The 17,664-nt window shown below is 50.2% G+C and overlaps 1 protein-coding gene and 1 pseudogene across 2 annotated transcripts in view; both read left to right on the forward strand.

The window, feature by feature from the left end:
* LOC119964478 (transmembrane protein 275) overlaps positions 1-17,664 on the forward strand; it is a 59,900-nt gene that overhangs the window by 12,714 nt on the left and 29,522 nt on the right. The window lies entirely within an intron of this gene.
* On the forward strand, positions 747-908 carry LOC119965525 (annotated as a pseudogene).

Below are 17,664 nucleotides of genomic sequence, written 5' to 3' on the forward strand. Positions count from 1 at the left end.
AAGAAGAGAGACCGACGATCAGTTAGGGCTTCCATCCCAGGACCCTCAAATCCCCCAAGCCTCCCTGACATTTATCACGACTATCCCAACTTCTCCCAGAGGATCATCCAGAGAGCCAGTTGTGATGGCAAAAGAGCTCTGCACACTCAACCCCGGCCAAATCAGGAGCCACTAGACCCCAGACCTCTGCCGGAAACATTCGGGAGACCGTGCTGAGCTGCCCTGCGCTCAACCAGACATTTACCCTTTGGTCACAAGAACTGGTGAAGCCCTGCTCTTAAGTGTTTGATTTTTGGCAGCTGCCTCTATGGTGCTGAGACTCCGAGAGTACAGGCACACTGTTCAGGAACCAAAGTTTGCTGGACATGCGGTGCACTAATCATCCTCTGAGGCATGCAGAACACTGCCTGATGGTCTTGCAGTCAAGGTATTTTTCTCTCCCCGTGTCTGCGTGGGTCTCACCCCTACAACCCAAAGATTTGCAGGGAAGGTGGATTGGGCATGCCAAATGGCCCCTTAATTGGAAAAATATAATTGGGTACTCCAAATTAAATAAAAGTATTTTTCTGTGTAAACATTTTCACGGGTGATAGGTAGTATAGCATGGTCCGACTGCTAGGACTGTGGCAATGTGGCCACACCCATCCTTCGCAACACCAGGGGTAGGTAGATCCTCGGCTCATAGTGACACTTGGTGTTTGCAGGTGAGTGTTGAGGCAAAGAGGTTATGTGATTGCCAGTGTGCCATCGCTTCGCGGCCTTTTGGCTAAGATCAAGTGTAGTATCTGTGCTTAAGATCTTTGAATTGGTCTTGGAGCAGGCAAGGGGATGGATCATAGAATTTACAGTGCAGAAGGAGGCCACTCGGCCCATCGAGTCTGCACCGGCTCTTGGAAAGAGCACCCTACCCGAGGTCAACACCTCCACCCTATCCCCATAACCCAGTAACCCCACTCAACACTAAGGGCAATTTTGGACACTAAGGGCAATTTTATCATGGCCAATCCACCTAACCTGCACATCTTTGGACTGTGGGAGGAAACCGGAGCACCCGGAGGAAACCCACGCACACACGGGGAGGATGAGTAGGGGTTTGCCTCTGTCCAATCTGAGCTTTGACTTTGCAACTCTGATAAAGTAATTTAAAAAAAAGAAAGATTGCCAGTGTGTCAAATGATCAACAAGAAACAACTGATTTAGAAAATGATAAAATACCCCTGGGTGAGATGAAGCTCACATCATTAACTGAGCGCTGCAATTTTGTTTCATTAAGAAGCTCTCCAAAATCAAATGATGAACCATAATAAGATGTTGAAAGAAAGAGCCTGACTGTATTTAATTCTGACCTCTTGAGCATCCCAGTTTTAATCACTCCACCATTGGTGACCCTCAGCTGCCAAGGCCATAAGCTCTGGAATTTCCTCTGTAAACCTGTCTATCTCTTTGTCTCTCTTTGTTGGTTTAAAACACTCCTTAAAATCTAGCTCTTTAACCAAGATTTTGGCCACCTGACCTAATATCACCTCCTTTGCATGTTTAAATTGATTGAATGTATAAGTGGAGAATATGAATGTCGCATAATCAAAATAAACTGCATGATTTTCACTAAATAATGGACAGTTTTGAAATTGGAATCCAATCTGTAAAGCACTGATAAAAATCCTGGAATACCATCGAACAAAAATGGAAGTTATTTAGTCAATGAAATTCTCTAATGTTTTCCCCTACATGACATTAATTCCTTCTGGTTTAAGACATTGTAAAGGCTGATTCATCCTAAACCCGAGAGAAGCACAGTGGTTAACACTGCTGCTTCACAGCACCAGGGATATGGGTTCAATTCCGACCTTGGGTAACTGTCTGTGTGGAGTTTGCACTTTCTCCTTGTGTCTGTGTGGGTTCCCTCTGGGCGCTCAAGTTTCCTCTCACAGCACAAATATTTTTTCAATATAAATGTAGAGCGGCAAATTATTTTTTTTTCTAATTAAGGGGCAATTTAGCATGGCCAATCCACCTACCCTGCACATCTTTGGGTTGTGGGGGTGAGACCCACGCAGTCAGGGGGAGAATGTGCAAACTCCACATGTACAGTGACCTGGGGCTGGGATTGAACCCGGGTCCTCAGTGCCGTGAGGCAGCAGTGCTAACCACTGCGCCACCGTGCCGCCCCTACCCACAGCGCAAAGATGTGCAGGTTAGGTGGATTGGCCATACTTAAAATTTCCCCTTGGTGCCCAAAGATGTGCGGGGATAGGAGTGGGCCTAGGTGCTCTTTCAGAGGGTTGGCGCAAACTCAAACGCCTAGAATTTGGTTCGAACTAACCAAATGGCAGGCGTTCTTCACAGAATTGGTTACAGTCCAGAAGGAGGCCATTTGGCCTTCTCGTCATTTATAAAATATTTTCACTCACACTCAACCTGAAATGATAGCTGTTTCTCGCTCCACAGATCCTTCTGGCCTGTGAGTATTTCCAGCATTTTCTATTTTCATTTCATCCGCAGTGTATTTTGGCTTCTCTATCGGTCAGATTTCTGTTGGGTGGCTCGTTCTCTAATGGTACCCTGGAGCCACGGGTAGTCTCTGTGAAAGAAAAGATCTTTCTACCATTGCCCTTTCTGGATGAATGAACATTACTTATTAAAGCATTTCTAACTTAATAAAATATGGTATCTGGACCATTGTCTGATTCCAAATGTTCAAAGCCAAGAGAAGTATTGACAGAAATCTTCTGACACCCACTGCAGTAAAAATCACTCATATTACTTGGTTACAGAGATAACTTCAGCCGCAGCTTCATTAATCATTTATAAAGGATTCATACGCAGCTCAGAAAAACATCTCAAAATGTGGAAAATGGATCATAATGGGTAACTGGTGACAAATTACAGGATGGTTGCAGCCCAGAATGAGGCCAGTTTGCCCATCGTGTCTGTGCTGGCTCTCCCATTTCGCCGCACACCAATGCCTTTTTCCCTGTAGCCCTACAAACATTTTCTTTTCAGTTAATTATCTAATTCCCATTTCACTTTCATGATTGAATCTGTCTCTACCACACTGTCAGGCTGTGGCTTCCAGATCCTAACCACTCGCTGTCTAAAAAAACGGTTTTCCTTAATTTCACCTCTGATTCATTTTGCCAGTCATCTGAAATCAGTGCCCTCTGGTTCTCAACCCCACTGCCAATCAGTTTCTCCCTATCTACTCTGTCCAGACCCTTCATAATTTTGAACCCCTCTCTCAAAATTCAGCCTTCACATTTCTATGGGGTACAGCCCCATCTTCTCCAATCTACTTACCTAATTGAAGTCTTTCATTCTCACCAATCAAATTGACGAGTTCAGATGATTTATGCAAAGCCATAATGGCTGCAACCTTACCACAAGTTTCAGGTAGCTTATTTATAGCATATTCCATATTGCACACGATTGTTAGAAGCTGCACATTCTCCAACTCACCGTGAGCTAGCTTCCGGTGACGGCGGGCGGGAGGCAGCCGCACGTTGGAGGGGTCCCGCTCGGGAATAGAATTTTCGGGGTTTTAATGCCTGGTCCCAGGGGCAACGGATACTGAAAAAGTTGTAGGAAGACACAGTGAGGAGAAATGTCCACGTTTAAAAAAAAAAGGCCGTAAAAAAGGGGCTAATGTAAGTCCACCGGTGAGTGGAAAAGTTGGTGCGGGAGCTGTAAGGAAAGCGGAGGCTGGGGCACCAGGGAAGGCCGCATTGCTCACGGCAGAAGGAATGACCAAGGTGATGGCCGTGGAACTTGAAAAACAGTTCACAAAGCACATGGAAGCAATGAAGGAGATGCGGGCGGTACTGAAAGTGCTGGTGGAGGAGGCGATTGCCCCAGTGAGGACGGCTATATCGAGCGCAGCGGCAGAGGTGCGGGAGCAAGGTGAGACACTGAAGGAAGTGGAAGAGGCATTATCGCAGCACAGTGATCAACCCACCTCGATGGGGAAGGAGATGCGGAGAGTGATAGAGACCAAAAAGGGTCTGCAAGCCAAAATGGAAGACATGGAAAACAGATCCAGGTGGCAGAATCTGAGGATTGTGGGTCTGCCCGAAGGAGTGGAAGGCCCGAGGCCGACGGAGTATTTTACCATGATGTTGGTGGAGCTATTGTGGAAGGGGGACGATCCCTCTCGATACGAACTGGATTGGACTCATCGGTCGTTGAGGCCTATACCAAAGGCGAGTGAGCCGCCAAGAGTAGTAACTGTTTGTTTCCGTAGGTACAGTGTGAAGGAGAAGGTCCTGTGCTGGGTAAAACAGAAGCGGGAGGTGCAGTGGGATGGAGCTGGTATACACATATACCAGGAATTTACGGTGGAGTTGCCGAGGAGGCGGATGGCCTTTGGCCGGGTGAAGAAGGCACTGTACAACAGCAAGGTGCAGTGCGGCATAGTGTATCCAGCTAAGCTGAGGGTGACCTTCAAATCCAAGGACTTTTACTTTGGGACGGTGTAAGCGGCGGAGAGGTTTGCTAAGGCAGATGGATTGTGGCAGAATTGAGAAATGGGACTGAGAGCGGGTCTTGTACTGATGTAGCCTCATGTAACTTTATTTTTTCACTGCGTGTTGGTGTATGTACTAAATGACTCATAGCTGTATATTTGGACAAGGGAAGACTTGGGACTTTCACTTGGAATGATGGTTCTTTAGGGCTTGGGTGTGTATGCTGGGGTTGTGTGTTAAAGGGGATTTCTTTGTTTCCCTGGGACCGGGCAAGGGGGAAGGAGACCCTGGTGGGGGCCTCCACGCTGGCCGGTTTAAGCCGGCCAGTGAACGGGAGTGAGTTGGGGGGAGGTTTTTGTGGCCATTGGAGCCTGGTAGAACAGGTTTCGATGAGTCTAGCCAGGGTGAAAAGTTGGGGGAAGGTACTGATGCTGGGAGGAGGAGTTTACAAGAGGAAGTGGAGGGGAGGAATCTGTGTGTGTGTGTGTGTGTGAGGCGGGGGGGTGGGGGGGGGGGTGGGGGGGTGGTGTCTACAATTCATGGGTGTCATTCACAGTACACTTTCGGTTGTGGAGGCCTATACAAAGGCGAGTGAGCCGCCAAGAGTAGTAACTGTTTGTTTGGATGGCTTTGAATATTAGGGGGAGGGTTTGGGGGGGTGGACTATATATGTTAATGGTGACCATGGGAGATTCCTGATTCCTTTTGCATTTTCTCCTTGGGAGGTTTCTTTTTATTTGATGCTTATATTGTCATGCGGGCCGTTGTTTGGGGGTTGGTGGGAGGATGGGATCGCTGTTGTTAATAAGGGGATTGACATTGTATTCGTTACCATTTACTGTTTGTTGGTGGGGCGTAAATTTTGAAGAAAATGTGAAAAAGGAGAATAAAAATATTTTTAAAAAACTCACCGTGAGCTAGTTCATAAAATAAATTGGGGGGGGGCATTTTCCGGTCGTCGTCACAACCGGAATCATCCACTCATCCATCCCCCCCCCCACCCCCCGACGGTGAAGCCCCGCAATGGGCTTCCCAGCAGCGGGGGGTGGATTCAATGGGAAATCCCATTGACAGCAACGGGACCAGTAGATCCTGCCATTGGGAACTACGTCTGGGGGTGACACAGGAAATGTCCCTCAGGTATGCAGGTGGTAATGTATATTAGATTCTGATGAAGATATTGTTAGGACTGAGTTTAGGAGGAATTTCTTCACCCAAAGGGTTGTGAATCTATGGAATTCCTTCCCCAGTGAAGCAGTAGAGGCTCCTTCATTAAATGTTTTGAAGATAAAGATAGATAGTTTCTGCTTGACTCTACAAACTCATGCTGGACTCTTCCTGGCACTCACAAAAATATGGAAATACAAAAAATCAATCAAATATTTCTAGATAGCCGTGTGGGGTGGTAAGATAGCAACTCTTTGTAGTTGAGAAATTAGCCATTTTAAATTACCGCAGAACAAAGCCAGCAGCACGGGTTCAATTCCCGTACCGGCTGAGGTTATTCATGAAGGCCGTGCCTTTTGATCGTCACCCCTCGCCTGAGGTGTGGTGACCCTCAGGTTAAATCACCACCAGTCAGCCCTCCCCCCCTCAAAGAGGAAAGCACCCTCCTGTCATCTGGGACTATGGTGACTTTACCGTACCTTACTTTTTACTCATATGGCTAATATCTGCGGAGTGGTTCGAGAAGCACAGTGTTGGAATTTATATCTTTTCCATGGTTCAACAGGTAACTGTTGCCAAACCTCTGCACTTGGACAGAACTTTGCTCCAGAGGAGGTTTTAGAATATCTTTGGGTTCGCTCTGGTTTTTGAATCTTTGTGATTTGGTGCTGCTGAGGGATTAGCTTGCCCCAATCTGAAGCAGAAGTAACGCAATAGAACATAAAACACAGATAACAGGAGATTTGGAGAATGGGACAGGAAGTAAGATGAAAGAAGGAATAAGAGAAAGAAAGATTTCCATTTGTGTGGCACTTTCATGACCATGGAATGGTTCAAAGCTCTTTACAGCTAGTGGGGTAATTTATTTATTTATTTAATTTAAAAATAAATTTAGAGTACCCAATTATTTTATTCCAATTAAGGGGCAATTTAGCGTGGCCAATTCACCTAACCTGCACATCTTTGGGTTGTGGGGGTGAAACCCACGCAGACACGGGGAGAATGTGCAAACTCCACACGGACAGTGACCCAGGGCCAGGATTCGAACCTGGGGCCTCAGCGCCGTAGGCAGCAATGCTAACCACTGTGCCACCGTGCTGCCCCAGTGGGGTAATTTTTAAAGGTAAACATTGTTTCACTGTAGGAAACATCAATTTGTGTAATGCAAATTTCCACATACAACGATGTGATAATGACCAGATAATCTGTTTTTCTGGTGTCAATTGAAGGATAAATATTGGCCTGGACGCCAGGGAGAACTCTAAAATAAAAGCAAAATGCTGCAGATGCTGGAAATCTGAAATAAAAACGGAAAATGCCGGAAACACTCTTCAGGTCTGGCAGTATCTGTGGAGGGAAAAACAGTTAACAGGTGTTATTTAACCACTGCGCCCAGCACGGTTCTGGGTGTGCCGGTTAAATAGTGGGGTGGACCAAAATCGAGACTCGCGGCATCTAACCGGCCCGCTCCTGATGCCGAGTTCCGGATCTCGCCCAAATATGGCGAGCACATCATTAACCCACATTTGCAGTCTTATTTCAGTCTTATTTGTGAGATTGAAGTCAAATGTAATGGCCTCCCAGGAATTAACCAGCTTCCCAGCGAGAAATCACGTGGGTGTAGCTCAGTGGTTCTTTTCAAAGACATGGGGCGGGATTCTCCGACCCCCCCCTCCCCCCCCCCCCCCCCCCCCACCGGTTGGGAGAATCGGCGGGGGTTGGCGTGAATCCCGCCCCCGCCAGCTGCCGAATTCTCCGGCACTGGGGATTTGGCAAGGGCTGGAATCGCGCCGAGCCGGTCGGCGGCTGCTGGCAGCGCCCCCCCCCGCCCCGGCAATTCTCCAGCCCGCAATGTGCCGAAGTCCCACCTGTTCTATGCTGTCCTTCCGGCGTAAATTGGAGTTGGTCCCTTACCGGCAGGACCTGGAGGCGCGGGTGGGTTCCGGGGTTCTTGGGGGGGTCACGGGGGGAATCTGGCTCCGGGAAGTGCCACCACGGTGGCCTCGCCCGCGGTCAGGGCCCACCGATCTGGTGACGGGCCTGTGCCGTGGGGCCACTCTATTCCTACGCGCCGGCCGTGTATGCCTCCGCAATGGCCGGGGCGAAGTTGAATCCCCCTGTGCATGCGCGGGGATGATATCAGCAGACGCTGACGCCCCCGCTCCCGGCGGAGTCCCTTCGGCCCCATCTGGCACGCCGCCAAAGGCCTTCCACGCCATCTGGCAGGGCGCCAACCACTCCGGCGCCGTCCTAGCCCCTGAAGGCGCGGAGGATTCCGCACCCTTGGGGCGGCCCAATGCCAGAGTGTTTCCCGCCACTCCACTGCGCCGTTTCAGCCCGCCCTGCCAATTCCCAGAGAATCCCGCACTGAAGCTGGTGCAATGGCTGTTGAGAGGAGTGGAGGAGATGAGTAGCCATTTTTATTTCCCGGCATGCTGCTCAAGGGAGATGCAGACCCATGGCTAGGAGGGAGAGGGGGGGGGGGGGGGGGGGGGGGGGGTTGGGCAGCCCCCCAGGGAGGTTTGGTTTGGTTACGAGGCTGAAGTGTCCCAGGTCATGGGTAGCCCCTGGGCCAGGCAGGGAGGGTAGACAGGATGGGGTCAAGATTCAGGGGGCCTTTTGTCTGTGAAACGTTCATGCCATCTTTAAATACCCATAATAGGGGCAAACACAGCTGCTGCCTGTCTGTCCTACCAAACACTTTTAGTACAGAGCCCTGTTCTTGGTTATATGCTGACGGTCACTTTAACTCCCTTTTACTGTGAGCAGCCTCTATCTTCACAGCTGAAGGCTATTGCTCATAGGGAATTGGCCTTGTTAATTATGAGAGCGCTTCACAGCTCTCAGGTGATGCTGCAGGTTGTATTTGCTGCTTGCTGATGCTTGTAGCTGCAAATGCCTGGAGGCTGTTGCTGTTTCCTTTTTTTCTGTGGCCTGGAGTAAAGAAAGGGAAGATGTAAGGTGACCTGCTTCCAGTGATGGAGAGGTGGAAGAGGTGTGCATTCTCCCTTCTGGTGTGACTTTCCACTGTTGTGAGTCTACTGCTGGGAGCTGCAGGAGGGGTGATATAGGCAGATTGATTTGAATGCAGCTGCAGCTACCTGGAGGCTGTGTGTTTGCCTGCTGCTGTCCCTTTGCTTTTGTCACCTGTAAGGAAAGGGAGGACGTAAGATGACCTGAGCGGAAGAAGGGGAAGGGGAGCTCTTTCTCCCTTCTGTATTCTCTGTGTCGGTGTGACTTTCTCCTTGTTGAGAAGTCCACTGCTGGAAGCTGCAACGGCGAGAGAGGGAGGCAGATTGATTTGGATAAGCAACTTGTTGGAAGCACTGATTAAATGCTTTTGCAGATTTATGGTGACTCTATTGTGCTGGTGACTGTTCAATGTTTAATGCCTGGTGGCCGTATGTTTGTTGCATGCCAACTATTTTGCTTCTGTGGCCTAGTGTAAGGAAAGGGAAGATGTAAGGTGACCTACTGCCAGTGCTGGAGAAGGGGAAGAGGTGCTCTTTCTCTCTTCTGGCATGCTCTGCATCGGTGTGCATTTACATTGTGACTTTCCACTGTTGAGAGTCTATTGCTGGGAGCTGCAGGAGGGGGAGAGAGAGGAGGACCGATTCAACTAAGTAACATGATGAAGGAGTTGACAAAATGCTTTTGCAGATTGCTGGTGACTTTATTGTTGATTGTTAATGTTTAATGCCCAGCGGATTTGTGCTTGTTTACTGCTACCCCTCTGCTTCTGTGGCATGGAGTAAGGAAAGGGAGGATGTAAGATTACCTGCTTCCAGTGCTGGAGAAGGGTGGGGAATCTCTCTTTCTCTTCTGGTGTGCTCTGCATCAGTGTGGTTTTCTGGTGTTAGTTACGCGACCCCGAGTGACTTTCCACTGTCAAGAGTCTACTGCTGGGGGCTGCGGGAGGGGCAGAGAGAGGCGGGTTGACCTGAATAACCGACTTCATGAAGGTGTTGAAGAAATGCTTTTGCAGATTGCTGGTGATTCTATTGTACTATTGACTGTTTAATATCTGGAGGATGTGTACTTATTTACTGCCACTCCTGGATTTTGTGGCCTGGAGTAAGGAAAGTGGGGATGTAAGCTACCAGCGCTGGAGAAGTGGATGGGAGCACTTTCTCTCTTCTGGCGTGCTCTGTGTTGGTGTGACTTTCCGGATAGTTATGTGACCCTTGAGCAGCTTTCCACTGAGAGTCTACTGCTGGGAGCTGTGGATGGAGGAAAGAGAGGTGGATTGACCCGAATGAGCAACTTGATGAAGTTGTTGAATAAATGTTTTTGCAGGTTGTTGGTGACTCTATTGTACTGTTGACGGTTTAATGGTTACGTGAACTGCTGTGTATTTGCATTTGTACCGATATTTTGTAGTGAAAAGGTGCCCGTGGTAATGGCACGATGCCTTTTCCCTGTTGGTTAATGGTTTGTGTGATATATGGACTGTTAAGTAGTTTGTTTATATTGTTTTGTATCAAGTTACTGTTGACCATTTTAATAAACAAAGTATTCTCAGACAATGATTATTTAATCACAGTTCAATTAAACTTTGAAGCCTGAACATTTTGCCTGACCTCTAGAGCAGTGCTTTCCAAACGTTTTTTCCCGGGACCCACTTTTACCAACGGGCCAACCTTCGGGACCCACACCGGCCGACCTTCGAAATCCACGTCCCATTCTCTTCCCCAGTTTTCCCTGAATCTAGGCAATGATTGGGACACTAAAGTTTCCTTTCCCCAGACAAGGAAGAGAAAGAAAATCTTCTAGTGTTCCTGTTCCTAATCACTTTCCAGTAGCTCCTGGTGCGTTGAACTTACGTCAACATTGACTGAGGACAGGATAATTGAGCTGGAATGCAAAGTACCTGAATTTAAGACGATACTCGAAATAGTCAGCTGATCAGGCCAATCACTTGAAAATGAAAATGAAAATCGCTTATTGTCACGAGTAGGCTTCGAATGAAGTTACTGTGAAAATCCCCTAGTCGCCACATTCCGGCGCCTGTTCGGGGAGGCTGTTACGGGGATCGAACCGTGCTGCTGGCTTGCCTTGGTCTGCTTTCAAAGCCAGCGATTTAGCCCAGTGAGCTAAACAGTTGTGATGGCTGTGATGGAAAGCCATCAATCTGAAAAGTTTAGCCATTTCTTTTTTTTAATCACTGTACTGGGAAACGTTTCTCACAGCTAAAATGAAGGGTAAGAGAAAGTAACGGCATATCCTTATTCAGTCATCCTGCCTCCCCTTTCTCAGCCACATGGTGTCTTCTATATTCCAAGTGTTGGAGCCGCTGAGGGTTATGTTAGCTGGCTGAGTTGTGTGATTGAATACATCAGCCTTCACAGACATGTGAAATCAGCACAGTGAGCAAGCACTTAATTAAAATAGAGAGAGATGGGAATGACAGTTTTTGTGGTCAGTGGTGTAGAGGGATTTAAAACAAATATGTGCAGAATCACAAAACAGTCTGGATCTTTCTAAACAGTTCCAATGCTCAATTATATTTTGCAATTAGAACAGAATTTCGGATTGGACCATATAAATTTGCCTCCGAGCCAATGTGCAATTTCACCTCAATCATTTAATGAGAGTTGGTGACTCACTCCCTTAATCAATAGAAATATAAATCGATTAACCACGATATTTATGAGATTCCCAATCCTGCGCTTCAACACAGAAGTTACCTCCCGTGCTTTAACAATTTGGTAGGTTAATTAAATGCCACCTTAAACACCCTTCACTCATCAGTGGCCGGTTTTTATCACATTCTGGACAGAAATGCTGAACACAAATTAGGGAAGGATTTTAAGCTATGAAGCCTTGTCTTGTTCTCACCTACAGTGGTTGACATATGTCACTTCCCCTGAGTTGCATTCACTCCAGCATGATCTTTCTGATAAATGTACGTCCATCAGCTCCTATGTCTCCGAAACCAATTACAGTGCACTGAAATTACTCATTTAAAACAATTAAAGAAGTAAAATTGGTAAACATGAATTTGGTGCAATGACCTAGAATTCTGAACTGTCAAATCTGTCCTCATTGTAATTGTTTAAGCAGAGGACTGAATTGACATTTTAGGTGGGATTTTCCCTGCAGGCTTCTAAATGCTGCTGTTGGGAAAATGTGTTAGCGGCTGATGGGCATAACGAGCAGCAATTCGATCCTGCCTCCGCGGCCCTTATGACACCCGCCCATGGCCCACTCATGGATCGCGACACCCACTTTGAAAATCCCTGCCACAGAGGCAGCAGCCAATAATCAAATACTCAAGAGTTGGGCTTCAACATTGTGGATATCCTCATGACCAAAGGGTGAGTGTGTGGATCAGGGGAGGGCACCTAAGCATGGTCTCCTTAATGTTCCCAGCAGGGGTCTAGCATCTAGGGGCTCCTGCTGCCCTGGGGGTGAGTGTGCAGAGTGATGTTCTCCAGGACAACTTGCTCGCTGGATGGTACTCTGAGAGAAGGCGGGACATGTAAGTGTGTCTGGGGGATTTGAGGGTCCCAGGGTGGAAACCTGAACTAATTGTTGCTCTCCCTCCTTCTCCAATTCCTTACAGATACCAAAATGAATGGTGGTGCCGATCCCGCAGAGGGTGTGCTCAGTGTGTTGGTGGTAGCCCAGGTGGCCAGACACCGGAGAAGGCAGAAGCGTCATAGCAGGCTGGATGTGGCACCCCATGTGTAGGGGGCCAACGCACACCCTGAAAACCCGGCCACCCATCAGGCTGAGGAGGGGGACGCCGGTGACGGCCCAAGTTGTACACATATCATCGGTCTTTTGAAGAGATGATGGGCAGCATGTACCGCAGGAGACTCTTGGTGCAATTCTCCCCCCCCAATGCTGGGTGGGAGAATGGCGGGGGCACCAGGCGAGTTCCGCCACGCCATCCCGGCACCCACACGCGATTCTCCCAACCTCCCCCCCCCAAACCGGCGTGCCGAGATTTACGGCTGGCCGCTCGGAGAATCGTCGCTCGCCTTTACAATGGGCCGAGCGGCCTGCCCAATACGACGTGTTCCGGCTGGCGCCGACCACACCTGGTTGCTGCTGGCGTGAACAGCGTGGGAACGCTGTGGGGGCGGCCTGTGGGAGGGGGAGGGGGGATCGAGCACTGGGGGGGGGCTCAAAAGGGGTCTGGCCCGCGATCGGTGCCCACCGATTGGTGGGCCGGCCTCTCTGAAGGACGCACTCCTTTCCTCCGCCGCCCCGCAAGATCACTCCGACATTTCTTGTGGGGCGGGGAGGACGGCAACCATGCATGCGCGGGTGACGTCATTTACATGGCGCCGGCCGCATAGTTTACGTGGCGTTGCTTTTACGTGGCGCCAAGGCCCAGCGTGCGTAAATGACGCGGGGTGGTAGAATAGGGGGCGAGGAGCGGCCTCCGACGCCGGAGTGAAACACTCCAGTTTTCATTCCGGCGTCGGCACTTAGTCGCCCATTGGGAGAATCCCGCCCTCTGTCTCAACAATGAGACAGTGCGGCAGATGTGCCATTTCCTCGTGGACTTGGCATTCTGTGGCAGAGGGGGACACCCGCTCCAGGTGGCCGTGAATGTTACTTCAGCCCTGAACTTCTGTGCCACCGTTAGGGGCAGCACAATAGCACAGTGGTTAGCACAGTTGCTTCACAGCTCCAGGGTCCCAAGTTCAATTCCCGGATTGGTTCACTGTCTGTGCGGAGTCTGCACGTTCTCCCCGTGTCTGCCTGGGCTTCCTCCGGGTGCTCCGGTTTCCTCCCACAGTCCAAAGATGTGCAGGTTTAGGCGGATTGGCCATGATAAATTGCCCTTAGTTTCCAAAAAGCTTAGGTGGGGTTACTGTGTTATGGGGATAGGGTGGAGGCGTGGGCTTAAGTAGGGTGCTCATTCCAAGGGCCAGAGCAGACTCGATGGGCCAAATGTCCTCCTTCTGCACTGTAAATACTATGATTCTATGATTCTATTCTCAGGCTCAAGCGGGGACTGGTGCGGCATTTCACAGGCTACAGCTCCCAAGTACATGTGATCATGGATGCCCTGTATGCCTGCTCAGCTGACTATATCAACTTTGAGTTGGACCAGGCCCACCAAGATGCCTGGGCTCCAGGCGATTGTGGATGCCCCAGGTCCAGGGGATAATTAATGGCAGGACTGTTGCCTTGCGCGCACCACGGCATCAAGAAGTGCCGTTCGATAACAGGCAGAAGTTCCACTCTCTGAATGTTCAATTCATATACGATGACCACCTCCGGATCACGCACATGTGTGCATGCTTCCCAGGCCTGCTACATTCTGGGATATTCAGAGATTTCAGCGTTTTTGAGGAGCCCCCCCAGGATGGAGGGTTCGCTCTTGAGGGAAATGGGGTATTCGCTGAGCTCCTGGCTTATTACGTAAGTATGGAGGCCAAAGACTGAGACAGAGACCCGATATATCAAGGTCCTTGTTGCCACCCCTGCTGTCATTGAGCAGTGCATTGAATTGCTCAAAATGCAGTTCCAATGCTTGGACTGCTCTGGCGGTGCACTTCAGTACACCCCCAGAGGGTCTCCCGCTTTGTGGTGGTCTGCTGTGCCCTCCACAACTTGGCACAACAGCGGGGCGACATGCTGGAGGAGGATGACATATGGCCTCATCTGAGGATGAGGAGGAGGCAGACCAGGAGGTGGTGGAGGTCCCGTGGGAGGAGCTGGAGGATGGATGACAGGTAACGGCGAGAGTCTGGCATGTATGGAGAACCAGGGAGGCCCTGAACTTCACTAGATTCTCATAGAATAAGGCTTTCACCGTCAGCACACCCCCTCCCCCCCATTTCCCTCCTTCCTCCTCCTCCCCATTCCCCTTCTTCTCCCTTTCTCCTCCTTCCTCACCCCATTCCTCTTTCCTCCCCCCCCCCCCCCCCCCCCCCCCCCCCCCCCACCTGACTAGCCTGTACCACCCTCCCAGAGTCTGTGTAACATAACCCCTGGGTGATGGCCTGTGTTGGCACTGTCAGCGGGTCAATATACGAGGCAGGAGAGTGAGGATGACTCATTTTGAGATTAGTTCTGATCCTCCTCAGTTTGTGCTGAAGTCTGACTCCTGTCTTCCAGCTGACAATGTGCTCACACCCTTTCTCTGAATGCATCAGGGGCATTTGATCTTGGACCACTGTGCCCGGACGATGGGTCAACACAGGGTGGGGATCCAGACAGGCCGGCTGTGAAGATTAGCGTGAGAGAGGTTTCCCATGTATCAGGTGTTTTAATCATGAACATTTGAAATTTCCATTCCCCTTAGCTACATACAGTGCCCCCAGTGCCCACTCAGCGATCCTCAATATTCTTGGTCTTATGTGGTCTACTGCTAGATCTAGGTGTATCCCTATGATGCACATCAGAGGTGGGGGCAGCCTGCTGCATTTCACACCCTGTGGCCTTTGATGCCATTGGTGTATGTGCTCTGGAGGGCCTGGAGCCGGAGGGCTCTGACCGGCTTACTGGTGTCATTGGCTTCGCAGTGCCAGCCTGTTCTGCCCACTGCCCTTAAAGTGCACCAGTGTCAGGAGGTGGAGGGGCAGGGGGTTTCGGAAGAACTAGAGACCTGGGTGACAGGCTCCACGTCGGCCTCCAGCACTTCATCCTCACTGACGGTGCCCATAGGTCCCTGGGGGTCTCCATGGGATGGAGGGGCAGCTGGAGTGAGCTCCAGAGGCTCTGTGCCATCTGGCTCTGTCAGTCCTGGCACCTCCCTATTTTCTGCACCAGATGGCGACGCCCTCAGCGATGTTCCTCAGTGACTGGGCCATGCTCTGCAGCGCCTCGGCAATGTCCACCTGCGCCTGGGACATGTCCCTCATCGACTGGGACAAGATGTTGAGGCCCTCAGCCATGGTCACCACACACTGAGTCATGCTTCGGACACGACCATGCAAGATGCTGACCTCGTGCTCCAGGCTTCCACTGCGGTCGCTTCCCCAGCAGTGTTGGCCTCGGTGTCACAGATTGTCGGCATCATCGCCTGCATCCGTAGCCTTTGGGACTTGCTGGAATGTTGCTGACATCCACAGCTCTGCTAAACCTTGTCCAGAGTCTCTGCATCTGACCGGGACTCAGCTAGTCCTGGGATCCAGCAGACCTCCAACTGCTGACTTGCTTGGATGTTCCTGCCTCTACCAGATGTGCATCGTCATTAATGGCCTCCAGCTATTGTGTGATGCTCACCAGATTGTGCCCCAGAACCCTGCCCACTAATGTTGCCCACCAAGGTGTGTATCTCTGTGGACGGTGGGTGAAATAGCTGTGACACCTCGCTGGTGGTTTCCTCGGAGCTCTCCTCCGAGGTGTTCATTTGGGTGGTGGGAGGGGGGGGGGGCGATCAATTCCAGATGGCCTGGCCCCATCAGATGGAAATCTTGCAATGGAATGGACATGTGGTCAGTGAGAGGAAAGGATCATCTTGTCTGGCATGAACAACTCTCTTAAAACAGATCATCTTGTTGAATAGACAGTGGACCTCAACTGCGTGGCATGAGCCAACTTCGCTGTCAGTGACTGCTCTCTCCTCGGTCAACCCCATGATCTCCAGGGTCCGTTCCTCATAGGGGCAAGAACTCGGATCTCTGGTACCCCGCCCCTGTCTTGGCTCTTGCTGCTTATTATAGGCTATCTTCTCTTGCGGGGACAAAGAGAGTGCTTTGTGAGCTGCGCACCTGATGGATCAGGGAGGTCCACAGCAGGTGCCATGTGTGGGCACCACAGCTGGACATGAAGGTGTTGGTTGGTGCCAGGGGGTGCTGAGGTGTCAACCAGTGATTTGTGGCTGGGGGTGGGGGGTTGGGAATTTGAGGGGTGACAGGTGGAACTGATGCCAAGAGAGAGGTGGGAACTTACCCCTCAGTTTGGTGGAGGCCATTGGTTTTCTTTCAACATTGGACAGTGGTCCTCCTGGTCATGCTACCTGCACTGATGCCCACTCTACTGCCTCTCGGGTGGCATTGCTGACCCTGCTGCTGGTCCTCCAATCCCCTCGCGGGAACACGATGTCCCGTCTATCATCAAAGGAATTGAGAAGTCTGGCCAGATTGCCATTGCCAAAGTGAGGTCTATGCGCTGCCACGCTTGTGTGTTGACTTGGAGTTAGTGGTGGTGAGGGAGCGCTTAGAAACCTTGTTAGTGGTGAGTTGCTGAGGCGCGAATCAGACGGCAAGACAGCCATTAATGGCTAGGAGCTTGTGAGGGCTCATTTCTGGCACGAAATGCCGTTGCATACGGACTGCGATCTCGCCACCGCGGCCGTCACCGACGGCGTGCTGCACCAGATTTCTGGTGCGGCGGGGCACAGAAACCCGCCCATGATTCTAAAAACAGTCTGCGGGATCCTCCCCACTGCCGACAGTGCACCGTCACCCGCGCGTTTCCCGACGGCATGGGATGGCCCACAATGGGAAACCCCATTGGCTGGCTGCGGGAACAGAGACTCCCGCTGCCGGTAGGGCACGCCGTGCCGGAAAAGGGAGCTGGCGGGATTGAGAATCCTGCCCAGTACCTCCTGGGGTGCAGCACTCCCTCAGTACTGCGATGGAGTGTCAGTCTTGATTTTTGTCCTCACAACCTGGAGTGGGCCTCGAACCTGGACACTCAGAGGTAAGAGTGCTACCCACTGAGCTATGGCTGTTGCTCATGGCAGATTTTAAGAGATAAAGATGGATATGAGAAAAATAAACTGAAAGGACATTGGAAATATTCCAGAGCAGTGAACGAAGGGCAGAAGGAGACAAACGATTTCAATAGAATTGAATTACAGGGCATGTAATGGACAAGATCTAGTTTCGTGTCCCAGCTGAATTTTATCTCTATTGAGCCACTTTATTTGTATGTAAGTGAGTTGGAAATTGTGCACCCTCAGACTTTAGACCAGTGTCAGATTGAATGATTCGTCTAACTTCAAATTGGACTCCATAGAAGATCTGTTGAACAAGGTGTCAACATAATAGAAAATCAAACGTAAGTAGTGCTGATGTTGTGTCATAAATATCACTTGCATGTTTAGTACATTTTTAGTAATATT

The sequence above is a fragment of the Scyliorhinus canicula genome, chromosome 4 (genome assembly GCF_902713615.1).
Source record: "Scyliorhinus canicula chromosome 4, sScyCan1.1, whole genome shotgun sequence".
Taxonomy (NCBI): domain Eukaryota; kingdom Metazoa; phylum Chordata; class Chondrichthyes; order Carcharhiniformes; family Scyliorhinidae; genus Scyliorhinus; species Scyliorhinus canicula.